The 16,539-nt window shown below is 36.7% G+C and overlaps 1 pseudogene; it reads left to right on the top strand.

The window, feature by feature from the left end:
• LOC103201311 overlaps positions 1-14,964 on the top strand; it is a 26,267-nt pseudogene extending 11,303 nt beyond the window's left edge.
• The last annotated feature ends 1,575 nt before the right edge of the window (positions 14,965-16,539 follow it).

Below are 16,539 nucleotides of genomic sequence, written 5' to 3'. Positions count from 1 at the left end.
TATAAGATCATATCATCAGCAAGTGGGGATAATTTTACTTCTTCCTTACCAATTTGGAGGCCTTTGATTTCCCTTTCTTGTTTTATTTCCCTGGCTAGGACTTTCAATACAATATGGAATACAAGTGATGATAGAGGGCACCCATGTCTGTTTCCTGTTCTCAAGGAGAGTGGTTTCAGTCTCTCTCCATTGAGAATAAAGTTGGCTGTTGGTTTTGCATATATGCCCTTTATTATGTTGGGAAATGTCCCTTCTATTCCTATTTTGGTCAGAGTTTTTATTAGGAATGGGTGTTGGATATTATCAGATACATTTTCTTCATTGATGATATGATCACTTGGTTATTTTCCTTTGTGTTATTTATGGAATGGATGACACTGAGTGTTTTTCTAATGTTGAACCATCCTTGCATACCTGGTATGAACTCCCCTTGGTCATAATGTATTATTTTTTTATTATGTTGTTGGAGTCTATTGGCTAGGATTTTGTTGAAGATTTTTGCATCTCTATTCTTGAGGGATATTGGTCTGTAGTTTTCCTTTTTAGTGGTCCCTTTGTCTGGTTTTGGTAACAAGGTTATGCTTGCTTCATAAAATGAATTTGGGAGGATTCCATCCTTTTCTATGTTGTGCAATAATTTGAGTAAGATTGGTATCAGTTCTTCTCTGAATGTTTGGTAGTATTCTCCAGTGAAATCATCTGGACCAGGGCTTTTTTTTTTTTGTTGATAATCTTTTTTTTTTTAATGACCTGTTCAATTAATTTTTTTGTTATGGATGTGATCAATTTTTTCACCTCAGTCTGTATGAGTTTAGTTAAGTGGTATGTTTGTAGAAATCTGTCCATTTCTTCTAGATTTTCACATTTGTTTGGGTTTAGTCCACTTTTATATCCTTCCCTCCATAAACATAAAAAAAAAAAAAAAAACCCAGTCCCATCAAGTCATTTCTGACTCATAGCAACCCCCATTGGGTTTCTGAGGCTGTAAATCTTTATGGAAGTAGATTTCCCAGTCTTACTTCCATGGAACAGCTGGTGTGTTTGAACTTCTGACCTTACAGGTATCATTCTTACCCACTACACCACCAGAGCTACTGCAGCTCTTCATAGTATCCCAATATTAACCTTTTTATTTCACTTGGTTGTGTTGTAATGTTGCAAAATCCATTCCTTATTCATGTTATTTTTATTATCTCCTTTTTTTCTTTGTTAAATTTGCCAATGGTTTGTCAATTTTTTTAATCTTTTCAAAGAACCAACTTCTAGTCTGGTCATTTTTTATTTTATTTTATTTTTATTGTCTTTCTGTTTTCTGTTTCATTTATTTCTGCTTGAATCTTTATTATTTCTTTCTTCTGGTGACTGTAAGCTTTTTTTTTGTTTTTGTTTTTTGCCTTTCTTTTTCTAATTGTTGGAGATGGTTTAAATTGTTGATTTTGGCTCTTTCTTTGCTTTTGATATGTGCATTTATTGCTACAAATTGGCCTCTGATCACTGCTTTTTGCTATATCCCAAAGATTTTGGTATGTTGTGTTGTCATTTTCATTTGATTTGAGGAATTATTTTAAGTGCATTTTTGTTTAATTTCTTCTATTACCCAGTCATTCTTAAGGAGGGTGTTGTTCCGTTTTCATGTGTTTGCACTTTTTCCATTCATCTTCCTATTTTTGATTTCTAATTTGGTAGCATTGTGATATGAGAAGATGTTTTGTAGTATATCAATATTTTAAGTTTAATAAGACTTGCTTTATAGCTTAACAAATATTCTATCCTGGAGAATGTTCCATGTGCACTGGAAAAGAATTTATATTGTGCTGTTCTTCGGTGAAGTGCTCTGTAGATATCTATAAGGTCAAGTTGGTGAATTGCTTTGTTTAGTTCTTCTTTTTCTTGAGTTTCTTTCCAGTTGTTCTATCTTTCATTGAAAATGGTGTATTAATGTCTCCTACTATGACTGTGAAGTCATCTATTTGCCTTTTCAATTCTGTTAAAGTCTGATTTATGTGTTTTGGGCCTCTTTCTTTGGGTCCATAGATATTTGTTATAGTTATATCTTCTTGTTCAATTGATCCTTTAATCAATATATAATGTCCTTCTTTGTGTCTTATGGTGTTTTTTTTTTTCTTGAAGTCAATTTTATCTGAAATTAATATTATTACTTCTGCTGTTTTTTGATTGACATTTGCTTGATATATCTTTTTCTAGCCTTTGATTTTTAGTCTATTTTGATCTTTGTCTTGAGGTATGTTTCTTGTAGACAGCATATTGTTGGGTTATGTTTTCTTATCCATTCTGCAATTCTCCATCTCTTTAATGGAGTGTTTGATCCATTCACATTCAGTGTAATTACTGACAAGTATGAATTTGTTGTAGTCATTTTGTTATGTGTTTTTCATCCTGTTGTCACTTTCTTTGTTCCATACAGTTTTCCGTGCTGAGCTCATTTTATTTATGAATCATGTTATTACTTCTTCCATTTTTTTCTTTTTTTTTTTTTATAGTATTTGCTAAATATTTGTACTTGTCCTCTTTTTTATAGTGATGTGAAGGTTTATCATTTTTCTTTGAGGTTACTCCGTGATTTATAATTTTCTCCCCAAGTTTAGAGAAGTCCATTTTATTTTGCAATTCTCTTGACATCTCACTATTTACAATTTCTATAACTACACTCTTCTTTTTCTTGTTTTTCATTTGCAGTTGTCTTCGTTTGGCAGTTGATGTCTCTGGTTCTCTGTTTCCTTTCTTGTAAGCTTATTTTACTTTGGATACTTCCATAACTAGATTGGTTTTTGGGTTATTCCATCATGTGTGTTAATTGTTGGTTCTTATTTGCTCCTGTTTTTTCTCTGTCCAAAGGACTCCCTTTAGCATCTCTTCTAAGGTTGGGCTGGTTTTAACAAATTCCCTTAGTTTCTGCTTATCTGGAAATCTCCTAATTTCACCATCATATTTGAGGGACAGTTTTACTGGATATATAATTCTTGGTTGGAAATCTTTCTCTTTCAGGGTTTTACATAGATCATCCCTTTGCCTTCTCACCTGCATGGTTTCTGCTGAGAAATCAGAGCTTAGTATTATTGGTTGCCCTTTGTAGGTAAGTTTTTTTTTTTTTTATTTCCCATGATGTTTTTAGTGTTCTTTCTTTGTCTTTGGTTTTGATGAGTTTGATCATGCTATATCTTGATGATTCCTTTTGGATCTGTCTTGTTTGGGGTTCATTGGATTTCTTGAATGAGTACATTCTGGTCTTTCGTCATATCAGGGAAATTCTCTTTCAATAAATCTTCCACTATTTTCTCTGTGGTTTTATTGGTCTCTTCCTGTTCTGAAATTATGATTACATGAAGTTTATTCCTTTCGATGGTATCTCACATGAATCTTAGGTTTTCTTCATTTTGTTTTGATCTTTTTTCTGATTGATCCTTTTCCAAAGAAGTATTGTCTCCAATCCCATAAATTCTGTCTTCCACTGATTCTATTCTCCTCCTCTGAACTTTCAATGTGTTATCTATTTCTGAAAATTAAGTATCAGTATTCTGGATTTCTATCTGTATATTTTGTATCATTTCTAATTTTTCATTTATTTTGTCATTTTGTTCTTGCATTTTCATCTGATATTTTCTAGGGTTTCGTATGTGTTTTCCTTCATTATGTCGGTGTTTTCCTTGATCTGTCTCTCAATCCATTGAAGGTACCTAAATATAATTCCTTTGTATTCCTTATCAAGGAGTTCCAGTGTGGCTTCTTCCTCCAGGATGTGTTCTAGGTCTGTATCATGTTCTCTTGTTTCTACTGCTTTATCTTGCTTCTTCATTTGGACTGTGTTGGTCTGTTTTCTCTGAGACATTGTGACATTGTTTTATTTATATTTAATTGGTGATTATATGTTGGAGAGATTCACCCAATGTTTTCATTTGGGGGGGGTGTATCTGAGTAAGCAGAGTACTCTGTTCCTCTATTTGCTAGTTTGCAGCATTTATGTTCCTGTCTCCTGGTAGGTGTGATAGAGTATGGCAGTGTTTGCACAGATCTCTGTTAACTGTTTATGAAGAGCAGTTAAGGGTGAGTTAGGCTTATATTGGTTGTTGTGTATCATTGTCCTGTTGATGTAGAAGCAAATGGCCAGTGGTGACCCTCACTTAGTAGTTATGGCTGCAGGAAGTGTAAGTATCCTTGGGTCGTGTGGGCCCAGTTGCTGCCTCTCACTCAGTTAGAGAAAAAATACAATAAAAAAGACACCAAAAAGGTAAGAATAAGGGGACAAAAATCATGCCACATAAACACACAGGAACAATCACCAAAAAGAGAAAGAAAAAGAAGAGGAAAGGCAATACATGAAATATATAAATAAATAATTTAAGAAGTCAAAATAACTATGTGTAGAAAAGGGGGAAAGAAACCTATCTGGATAGAGTAGAATAAGAGAAAAAAAAGTAGAATAGAGAATAATGAAGGAAAAAATGGGAACAATGAGAAAAGTAAAGCAAGGGATGGGGAGAACCACAATAAAGAAAAAGTAGGAATTAGGTAAAAGGAAGAGAGAAAAAGCCAAAAACTAGAACCTGAGAAAGGAAGAAGAGAAAATGAAAAGGAAAAGGAAAAGAGACAGAGAGAAAAAAAAAATGAATTTTGAAACAAACAAAAAGAAACAAAAAAACACATCTGGGAAGGGCAGGGCGGGGCACAAAGACTCCATCAGAGCACGCAGACTGGGATGGAATTCCTGCTGACCCAGAAGGTGGGTGGGAATGAGGGATGGCCATACTTCCATTCACTAAGAGGGTGTGGGGTATAACAGTAACACAGGGAACAGCAAACTTTTTTAGTGCTCAGCCTCTGGTATGTCCATGATGTCTTCGGCAAATGTAGCCTATTCTCAGGTCCCTGGAATCTGAGAGAATGCTGTTGCCTTAAGTATCCAAAATTGTCAAACTGCTTGTAAACATTCAAAATGGCTGCACTATCATGATGACCAAAATTGCACAGTTCAGTTTGTCACCTTCTTTGCTGTTTCCCTTTTTAGTTATCAGCCACCAATGTAGTCCTCCTTGCAGCCCTTGATGAGCAGAGCTGATTTTTAGGTTAATTCTTAAGTCCTAACACCACTTGGAAATATCCAAACAGTCCGTGCCTTCAGGATCACTGACAGTACACAACTCTGTTTATCTCCTTATTCAGTATTGTCATGCAGGCTCTTCTCCTAGTTGGAGTTTAGTCCACTTTTGTATCTATCCTTTATTTCAAAGCTCAGGGCTTCAGGATTATCTTTTGTATCTTTATCAGTTGGTTTCTCTTTCCTTTGTTCAAGAGGGTCTGTGTAGTTTGACTGCCTATTCCATCTTACCTGAACTCCCACAAACAATTTTTAGTATAAGTATCTCTCATGTAACATTTGAGACCACTTATGCTATATAAAAAGAGGAAGATGAGGAATTGTTTATCTAAGATTCAATTTTAACTGAGCATTCTGTATTTTATCTGTCAACTGAGGACCTCTACAAAGAAATGCCCCCTAGCAAGGAATAGAATGAAGCTCAAGGGAGAAAAGTTTCATAAGAGCACTGGTCTCATTGCCTGACAATCTTGGGTGGTGATTTCTGAGTCGCTACTGCAAGAGAGGTGGATGGCCTAAAGGAAAAGGACCTTCTATGACTCAGAAAATGGAGGGAATGGAGAGCACCTGCAATCTTCATCTTCTCTGAAAGTTGAAGGTTTGTATCAGGAGACCACCTCAGATTCCTCACACTTGATCAAGGCCCTTCTTCTGGAAACCTGGAATGTCACTCCTCTGATTCTAATTTCTCCTGAGTGATATAAAGGAGACAGTGACAAGCCTTAGACTCCCCGTAGAGGCCATGAAAGGTAATAATCTTTGTAGTGGGTAGAGTATTGCTCCAACTGATAAAGTTTCAATGAGAAATCACCTGTGGCCCAATAAAAAGGGTTGTGGAATACTTGAATTCAGTAAATGTAGCAAGAAGGCAAGGGAGATATCTGCTTGCTTACACTTGCCTTCGTGCTTGCCAGCCAGTGCTTTGTGTCATGGTTTGTACTTTTACCATGCAGATTGTTAAATAGTTGTAATATCACTGCTGTTGTTATAGAAACAGTTAACATGTTCCACTGGCAGCTGAAAGGTTTGAAGTTAGAGTCAACCCAGAGACATCTTGAGAAAAATGCCTGGTGGTCTACTATTTATTTATTTATTGTGATTTGGGTGAAAGTTTACTGAGCAAATTTGTGTTCCATTCAACAATTCATACCCATTCAGTTTCATAATATTTATTGTAATCCCCATAATGTAATAGCTCTCTTCCCACTCCCTCACTGTGGTTACCTTTTCCCTGTGTCTTTCTCTATGCATTCCTGCCCTGTAAGCTGTCTCCCTGCACAACTGCTTCTATCCTGATCTCCCATGGTTGATTGTTCTAAGGAGTGTACATACCTGGTATAATTGTTCACCACATAAGCTTGTCTATTGTTTGGCTAAAAGTTAAGCCATGGGTTCAATTAGAGGCCTGAAGGATGACTAGGAGCTATTGTTTCAGGGGTTTCACCAGTCTTTATTAGGGCAGTAAGCCTAGTCATTTTTTTTTTTTTTTTTATGATTTTGAGTTTTGTTTCACATTTTTCTCCCCCTCTATCCAGGACTTCATATTTTGATGCCTTTCTGAATGGTTGACAATGGTAGCCAGACACCATCTACTTCCTTTGATCTCAATGTCAAGTAGGCTGAGATTCACAGGGTTCTCTAGTCCCTTGGACTAACTGTTTCCATGCATCTTTGATTTCCTTCATTGTTCTTTGCTCTTGATGAGGAGACACCGAAAGCTTTTAATAAAACCCCAGTCACTACTAACAAAAGTAAGATGTAGATCAATGTTTTTGTGTGGTATGTTATAGCAGTTGAGCTTGATGTCCCCTGTGAGCATAGTCCAAAGACTGTAAGCCCAGTGATCCACTCCTTCAAGGTGTTTGTCTATGGCTGAGAAGTTACAACTTGGCTTGCTGTTAGCTCTATTGTGTATGTGGATATTCTTATAGCACATACAGATATGTATGTAGAAATATCATCTGTCAAACTTATATATGGTCATTGATATATTCTGCCTACCCATACATGATCATTTAGCCTGTCTACCTATGTTTCTACCTGTAGATTAATGTTTATTATTATTGATAATGAGGTGTTATGTATGTAAAGATGTTTACCTTTGTTGTCAATATCTCCTGTGCACCTCTTCATGTCTTTCTTTTCCTTAGTGTTATTGTGCTGGTCACTTGTTTTAGGTATATTCCCTTTCCATACAGCTAAGTCATTACTTGTCTCTTACCTAGCTATCAATTTTGCCTGATTTCACCCCATCCTTTATAACTAACAAAGTTTCCTTCCATGTGTAAACTTATCCTTGACTTTTTATAACAGTGGACTTATAGAATATTTGTGTTTCTCTGATTGACTTATTTCACTCAGCATAACGTCCTCCAAGTTCATCCACATTATGAGGTGTTTTGCAAATTCCTCATTATTCCTTAGTTCTGCATAGTATTCCATTTTGTGTATGCACCATAGTTTAGTTATCTATTCATCTGTTGATGGACACTTAGGTTGTTTCCATTTCTTTGCTATTGAAAATATTGTTGCAATGAACATGAGTGTATATATATATATATTTGTTTCCTGGTTCTCACTTCTTCAAGATACACACTTAGTTATGAGATTGCTGAATCAAATGATATTTCTCTTTCTAACTTTATAAAGACATTCCATACCATTTTCCCCAGTGGTTGTACCATTTTACAGTCCCATCAGAAGTGTATGAGAGTCCAAATCTCTCCATATCATTGGCAACATTTGTTATTTCGTGCCTTGTTGAATTTTCTAATGTTGTTAGAGAGAAATGTTATCTCGTTGTTTTGATATGTATCTCGCTAACAAGTAATGATCATGAGCATTTCTTCATGTGTTTATTGGTCACCTGAATATCTCCTTTAGTGAAGGGTCTGTTCATGTATTCTGCCACTTTTTAATTGGATTGTTTGTCTTTTTGATGTTGAAGTGTTGTAATTTTCCATAAGTTTTTAAGATGAGTCCCCTTTCAGGTATGTCACTGTTGAATATTTTATCACAGCCTGTAGGTTCTCATTTCACTTTATTGGAGAAGCTGTTTGATGTGCATAAGAATTTAATTTCCATAAGGTCATGTGATCTAGTTTATCTTCTGCTGCTTTTGCATTTTTAGTTATGTATTATTCTATATTTATGTCATAAAATAGGGCTCCTATATTTGTCCCTATTTTTCTTTGGTGAACTTCAGAGTTTTAGGTTTTACCTTTAGTTATTTGATCCATGTTTAGAAAGTTTTTGTGTATGAAGTGAGATATGGATCTTGTTTCATTTATCTGCAAAAGGATATCCCATTTTGCCAGGATTATTTGTTGAGAGAATTTATCTCCCCCATGTATTGGATTTCAGCCCATTGTCAAAGATCAGCTGGCCAGAGATGGATGGATCTATTTCTGGGATCTCAATTCTGTTCCACTAGTCTGAGTCTATTGTGGTACTAATACCAGGCTGCTTTAACTACTTTAGATGTATAGTAAGTTTTATGTTTAGGGAGTGTAGGATATCCTGATTTGTTCTTCTACTTCGGTCATGTTTTGATTATCCAAGATGTCTTTCCATATAAAATTAGTGATTTTTTTTCCCCATGACTTTAAAGAAATTGGAATTTCTTTAAAGAAATTGGAATTGTATGTATTGTTTTGGTTAGAGTTGACAATTTTGGTTAGTATTCACAACTTTCAGTCTTCTTATCCATGAGCTTGGTATATTCTTCCATTTTGGTTGTTATTGTATTGTTAGATCCTGTTGAGTTGTCTCTGACTCATAGTGACCCTCTTGTGCCACTCTCATAATCCTTGCTATACCTGAGCCCATCATTGCAGCCACTGTGTCAATCCATCTTGTTGAGAGCCTTCCTCTTTTTCATTGACCCTCCACTTTACCAGGCATGATATCTGTGGTGGTTAAGTTTGTGTGTCAACTTGGCTGGGCCTGGTTGAGTGGTTGGGCAGTTGGTGGTAGTTATTCCTCATGATGAGACTGGTAATCAACTCCATGGTGGGATCCACCACAAGCAGCTGAGTAACTGTCTTAGGGATATGTTCTTATGTAGCCATGTTGCTGTTCAGCAGCCTGCCATCTTCTTCTGACCTTGGGACTTTCAATGGACTTGAATCAACAGCCTGCCATGTAGTTTGTTAACATTGGGACTGTACCTTTTTACTTATCAACCTTGTGCTTATCAGTCTCATCAGCCAGCAGTTGAGTGAAGAAAAGCCTCCAGCTTCAGTCAGCCAGCAGAAGGAGGTAGAACTGAAGCCAACATTGAGGGGCTTTCACTCAGCCCCTAGAGCCTAGCACTCTGAACTTGGACTTAAAGCCTCCAAATTGTGTTTGTTAAAGCCATTCCATTTGTTGAATATTTTCTGTTAGAGTGGCACTAGGTGACCAGAACAATATCCTTGTCCAGGGAATGGTCCTTCTTGACACATGACCAAAGTAGGTGAGACAAAGTCTGGCCATTCTCACTTCCAATGAACATTCCAGCTGCACTTCTTCCAGGACAGATTTGTTAGTCTTTTTAGCAGACCATGGTACTCAGCATACTTTTCCAACACCACAAGTCAAAATCATCAACTCTTCTTCAGTCTTCCTTCTTAATTGTCCAGTTTTCACATGCATGAGAGGCAATTGAAAAGACTGTGGCCTGGGTTAGGCTCACCTTAGTCTTCAAGGAGATATCTTCACTCCTCAGCACTTGAAAGAGTCCTTTTGCAGCAGATTTGCCCAATGCAATACGTTGTCTGATGTCTTGACTGCTTCTTCCATTGATTTTGATTGTAGACCTGAGTAATATGAAGTCTCTGACAACTTCCATCTTCTCTCTATTTATGTAATGCTTATTATTGAACCAGTTGTGAGGATTTTTGTTTTCTTTATATTGAGGTGTTATCCATCTGCAGACCATAATCTTAAATCTTCATCAGTAAATGCTTCAAGTCATCCTCACATTCAACAAGCAAAGTTGCGTCATCTGTGTATCACAGGTTGTTAATAAGCCTATCTCCAATCCTGATGCCACTTTCTTCTTTATATAGTCTAGTTTTTTAGATTATTTGCTCAGCATAGAAGTTGAATTAATATGGTGAAATGATACAACCCTGATGCACTCCCTCCCTGATTTTAAACCATGCAGTATCCTCTTGTTTTGATCGAATGACAGCATCCTTCTGTACGTACAGATTCATCATGAGTACAATTAACTGTTCTGGAATTCCCATTTTTCTCAATGTTATCCATAAATTGTTATGGTCCGCATAGTTGAATGCTTTTGCATAGTCAATAAAATACAAGTAAACATCATTTTGGTGTTTTTTGCTTTCAGCTAACATCAATCTGATATCAGCAATGATATCTCTCATTCCACCTCCTCTTCTGAATCCAGCTTGAAGTTCTGGAAGTTCTCTGTCAATATACTGCTGCAATCATTTTTGAATTATCTTCAGGAAGATTTTACTTGCATGTAATATTAATGACATTGTTTGATAATTTCCACATTCTGTGGGATCACTTTTCTTTGGAATGGGTACAAATGTGGAACTCTTCGAGCCAGTTGGCCAGGTAGCTCTCTTCCAAATATCTTGGCACAGACAAGTGAGTGTCTCCAGCATGCATCCGTTTGTTGAAACATCTCAGTGGGCATTCCATCAATTCTCGGAGCCTTGTTTTTTTGTCAGTTCCGTCAGTGCAGCTTCAAATTTTTCCTTAAATACCCTTCGTTCTTGATCATATGCCACCTCCTGAAATTGATGAACATCAACCAATTCTTTTTGGTACAATGGCTATGTTTATTCCTTCCATCTTCTTTTGATGTTTCCTGCATTATTCAATATATTGCCCATAGAGTCTTTCAATACTGCAACTCAAGGCTTAAATTTTTCCTTCAGTTCTTTCAGCTTGAGAAATGCCAAGTGTGCTCTTCCTTTTTGTTTTTCTAACTCCAGGTCTTTTCAAATTTAATTATAGTAATTGACTTTGTCTTCTTGAGCTGTCCTTTGAAATCTTTTTGTTCAGCTCATTTACCTTGGCATTTCTTCCATTTGCTTTAGCTATTCTTTGCTCAAAAGCAAGTTTCAGAGTCTCTTCTGACATCTATTTTGGTCTGTTTTTCCTTTCTTGTCTTTTTAATGACCTTTTACTTTCTTCATGGATGATGTTCTTGTTGTGATCTCATAATTCCTCTCATTTTTGGTCACTGGTGTTCAATGCATCAAATCCATTCTGCAGATGGTCTCTAAATTCATGAGGATATTATCAAGACCATATTTTGGATCTTGTCAGCTTTTTTAAATTGTCTTCAACTTCAACTTCAACTTGCATATGAGCAAGTGAAGGTGTGTTCCACAGTCAGCTTATGGCCTTGTTTTGTCTGAAGATATTGAACTTCTCCATCACCTCTTGCCACAGATGTGGCCTGTTTGATTCCTATACACTCCATCTGGCAAAGTCCACATGTATAGCTACCGTTTGTATTGTTGAAAAAAAAGATTTTTGCAATAAATAAGTCATTGGTCTTGCAAAATTCTGCCATGATCTCTCCAGTTTATTTCTATCACCAAGGCCGTATTTTCCAATTACTGGTGACTCTTCTTTGTTTCCACCTTTTGCATTGCAATCACCAGTGATAATTAAAACATCTTGATCACATATTTGGTCAATTTCAGACTGTAGAAGTTGGTAAAAATCTTCAACTTCCTCAATTTGGCTTTGTTGGTTTGTGTGTAAATTTGAATAATAGTAGTATTAACAGGTCTTCCTTGTAGGCATATGGGTATTATATTGTCACTGACAGCATAGATAGGATACTTCTACTTCAGGATAGATCTTGAAGCATTCTTTGTGGTGATAAATGCCATGCCATTCCTCTTAAATTTGTCATTCCTGGCATTGTAGATCATATGGTTGTCTGATTCAAAATGGCCAAAACCAGTCCATTTCAGCTCACTTATGCCTATGATATCAATCTTTACGTGTTCCATTTCACTTTTGACAACTTCTAATTTTCCTAGATTCATACTTTGTACATTACACAGTCTGATAATTAATGTATGTTTGCAGCTGTTTCTTTCCATTTTAAATTGTGCCAGACCAGCAAATGGAAGTCTCAAAAGCTTTATTCTACTCACATCATTAAGGTTGGCTCTACTTTGAGGAGGCAGCTCTTCCCTAGTCATATCTTGTGTGCCCTGAGAGGCTTGTCTTCTGGCTCTGTATTGGACAATATTTTAGGACTATTCATAAAGTTTTCCAGTAATATATCAGACAGTGTTCCACTGCTATTCATAAGGTTGTCACTGACCAATTCTTTGAGAAGTGGATGACCTCATCCTTCTGAATCTGTCTTACTCTGGAAGCTCTGCTTAAACCAGTCCACCATGGTTAACCCTGCTGCCATTTCAAACACAGCTGGCATAGCCTCCAGCCTCACAGCAACATGCAAGCCACCAGAGTAGAACAAACCGGCAGAGAAGTTCCTCTCTCTTAGCATCCCAATACCACTCTGCTCACTTCCTGGTCTCCCTTAGCTATTCCATAGCCTGCCAGCTCACTTCCTGTTCTCCATTAGCTGTTCCAAAAGTCCCTAGAATTTATTCCAATCCTTTCACTTCGAGGAGAGGCTCAGTTGAAGGCATGGCTTTAGTCTGCTGACCAAGTGGGCTTGCAATATTGAACCCCACTTTTTGTTCAGTTCATCTACTAAATTATAGTGGCAAAGCAGGTCATCAGACATAGATTATTTTGGTAGATCTCATATTTTACTGTTGTAGTGTTTGGTGGTTTTCTTGGTATAGTTTTTTTTGTGTCTCTTATAAGATTTATTCCCTAATATTTTATCTTTTTAGTAGCTATTGTAAACAGTACTGTTTTCTTGATTTATTTTCAAATATATTTTTTTTTGCTGGTGTAGAGGAATCCAACTGATTTTTTTTTTTTTTTACTTATATCATGGTGAAAATAAACACAATGAGACACTCACCAAAATAACAACTTCCCTATATACACTCAGGAACATTGATTACATTTTTCATATGCTTACCATTATTACTATTCTTTTCTAAAATATTCTACAACCTATTAGCATAAAGTCAAGACCCCCCAAATAAATACAAATGTTTCTCCGTTCCCTCTCTCTCCTACCCCTGGGAACCACGGATAATCTTTGATTAATGGATAGGTAGATAGATCGATAGATGTTGCTGTGCTGTTGTTATGTGCCATCAAGTCAGACCCAACTCATAGTGACACCTCCTTGGGTTTCCAAGGCAGTATCATTACAAAAGTAGATTACCCAACCTTCCTTCTGAGGAGTAACTGGTGGGTTTGCATCACCAGGCTTCTGTTTAACAGTCAAGTGCCTTAAGCACTATGCTACCAGAGTGCCTTCAGATAGATAGATAGAGATAGAAATAGAGATAGAGATAGAGATAGAGTTAAAGATAGATATAGAGATAGAGATATACCTTTTTTTTTTTTCCAACTTATCTAGAAATTTTCCCTCCTCTACACTCCCATCTCTAGTAACCAACAAAGAAAGTTTCCTTCTATGTATAAACCTTTCTTGACTTTTTACAATTGTGGACTATACAATATCTGTTCTTTTGTGATTGACTTATTTCACTCAGCATATTATCATCCAAGTTCATCTACATTATGTGGTGTTTTGCAGATTCTACATTATTCTTTAGAGTTGCATAGTATTTCATTGTGTGTATGCACCACAGTATGTTTATCCATTCCTTTGTTAATGGGCACTTAGATTGTTTCCATCTCTTTGCTATTGTGAATAGTTCTGTGATGAACATGGGTGTTCATATACCTATTTGTATTCTGTCTCTCCCTTCTTTAGCATATATACTTAGTAATGGGATTACTGGGTCAATCTAACATTTTGTAGAATTGGCATACCAATTTCCACAGTGGTTGTATCATTTTACAATGCCAGCAGAAGTGTATGACAGTCCCAATTTCTCCACATCCTCACCAGAATTTGCTGTTTTCTGTCTTGTTGAACTTTGCTATTAATAGTATCTCAGAGATTCAAAATGAATCTCATCAGTAGTCACCATGCTAATTCCCTCTAGAATCTTGTTGTTGTTGTTGTTTGTTGTTATATGCCTGACAAATTAGGTACAGCTGTTTGAATTAGAGATGCTGGTGCTCTGAAAAGGTCACTGAATCAGAATGTGCCAAACTCAGGGGAGTAGGATTAGAAAAGAGAAAGGGATGGGGGAAAAAATAACAAGAACAGGAGATCTACCCTGCAGAGTGCCAACTGGCAGGCAAGAAAGGCCATCCAAGACCTCCCTGGGTTAAGGAAGAAGACACACCACACCAGCATACCAGTCACCACACCAGCATACTAGTTAGTGTTCACCCCAAGGATCTACCTTCAGCACCTGCTTTTTTCAGTAACTTTGGTCAGCTGGGTGTAAGTGGGCACTTCCAGTACTGCTGAAGCCCAAGCAAAGAGTCCATTGGTGCTGCAAGAAGGTGGGCCTGGGGAGGAACCCCAGCAGCAGATCACTGAATGGGCTTGGGCCAGCTTTTTGGCACTGAGTGGCCCACACTTGAATTTGTCAGTAATTTTGGGTCCACTGCATGTGAGCAGGTATTTCCCTGAATCCAGCACCATTGAAACCCAAGTGGACAGATATTTGGCACCACAAGTGGGTGAGCCAAGAGAGGAACTCCCACAGCAAATCACAGTGTGGGCCAGCGATGTGAGTGCACTGGCCCTGGGAAGAACTCCCGTGGTGGATTGTGGAGTTGGGAAGTTGTCTTGGGTCAACTTTTTGACACCAAGGGGCCTTGGGAGTGAGGAGTTTGCAAGTATCTGAGGCTTGCAGAAAGTGGAAAACACTAACAGCTGGAGTCTTTGCTGAACTTGAGCTGTGGGCCTGTGAATAACAGTATAATGCCATCATTTGCAGCCTACTCAATCAGGAAATGTGACATCAACACTATAACCAAATCAGAAATAGAAACTCAAAATAAGATCATAAAACATTGTACACTAAAAACCAAGGAATTCAATCAGCACGTGATAACAACAACTAACCTAATAGAGGGAATAAAACTTCCAGGTATAAACTTCTAAATGGAGAGAAAAACAGAACAATGTTTTCACAGAACACACTGTTCTAAAAATGTAGAGACAAGAATGTACTCCAAGGTAACCACAGAAAAAATTAACAATACCCTTAAGCAAATCCAGAAGGAAGAAAAACATATGGATTTAATAAGCACAAAACAAGCAATAAAGAAGAAAAGAGAGGAGGCATTTGGCAACAAATCGAACTCAGCAGAGGAAAGTATAAGGACCAAGAAAACACCAACAACATGACAAAAAAACACAATAGAATGACAGCAATCAATTCATATCTATCACTAATTATACTTAATGTGAATGGACTAAATGCACCAATCAAGAGAAAGAGAATGACAAATAGGATAAGAAAAGAAGACTCATCTATATGTTGCCTATAAGAGACCCACCTTAGACACAAAGATAAAAAAAATAAATAAATAAAAGTTAAGGGATGGAAAAAAATATACCAAGTCATTGTTAATCAAAAAAGAGTAAGACTGGCAATATTAATTTCTGATAAGATAGACATTAAGATGAAGAACATCACAAGAGACAAAGGAGGATATTGTATGATGCTGAACAGGTAAATTGACAAAGAAGATGTTAAGATAATAAATATTTGTGCACCCAAAGAAAGTGTTCCAAAATATGTGAAGCAAATATTAACTGAGTTAAAAGGGACAATAGACAAGTCTATGATAGTACTAGGAGACTTTAACACACCATTTTCAAAGAGGGACAGGTCAACTGGAAAGAAAATCAACAAAGATACAGAAGAACTCAAAAATAAAACCAACCAACTTGACCTCATAGACATATACAGAGCATTCCACTCAACAAAAGCACAATTCACATTCTTCTCCATTGCACATGGATCCTTCTCAAGAATAGACCATATATTAGGACATAAAACAAGCCTCAATAAATTCAAAATCATTGAAATACTACAAAGCATCCTCTTGGAGCACAATGCTATAAAATTAGAAATTAATAATAGGAAGAGCAAGGAAAAAACATCAAATACGTGGAAGCTGAACAACTCAAGACTCAAAACTACTGGGTAATAGAAGAAATGAAAACAGAAAAAAAAAATTTCCTAGAAACAAACAAGAATGAAGATGCATCATACCAAAATCTGTGGGATACAGTGAAAGCAGTACTCAGAGGACAGTTTATAGCAAGAAATCCACACATCAAAAAAAGAGGAAATAAAACCAACACTCTAACTCATCAACTCTAACAACTAGAAAAACAACAACAGAGGAATCCTGCATTATCTAGAAATAAGGAAATAATAAAGATCAGAGCAGAAATAAATGTAACA

The sequence above is a fragment of the Orycteropus afer genome, unplaced genomic scaffold (genome assembly GCF_000298275.1).
Source record: "Orycteropus afer afer isolate SDZICR_OR568_19922 unplaced genomic scaffold, OryAfe1.0 scaffold00146, whole genome shotgun sequence".
NCBI lineage: Eukaryota > Metazoa > Chordata > Mammalia > Tubulidentata > Orycteropodidae > Orycteropus > Orycteropus afer.
The sequence above is the reverse complement of the archived record's forward strand: the minus strand, read 5'-3'. Positions and strand labels throughout refer to the sequence as shown.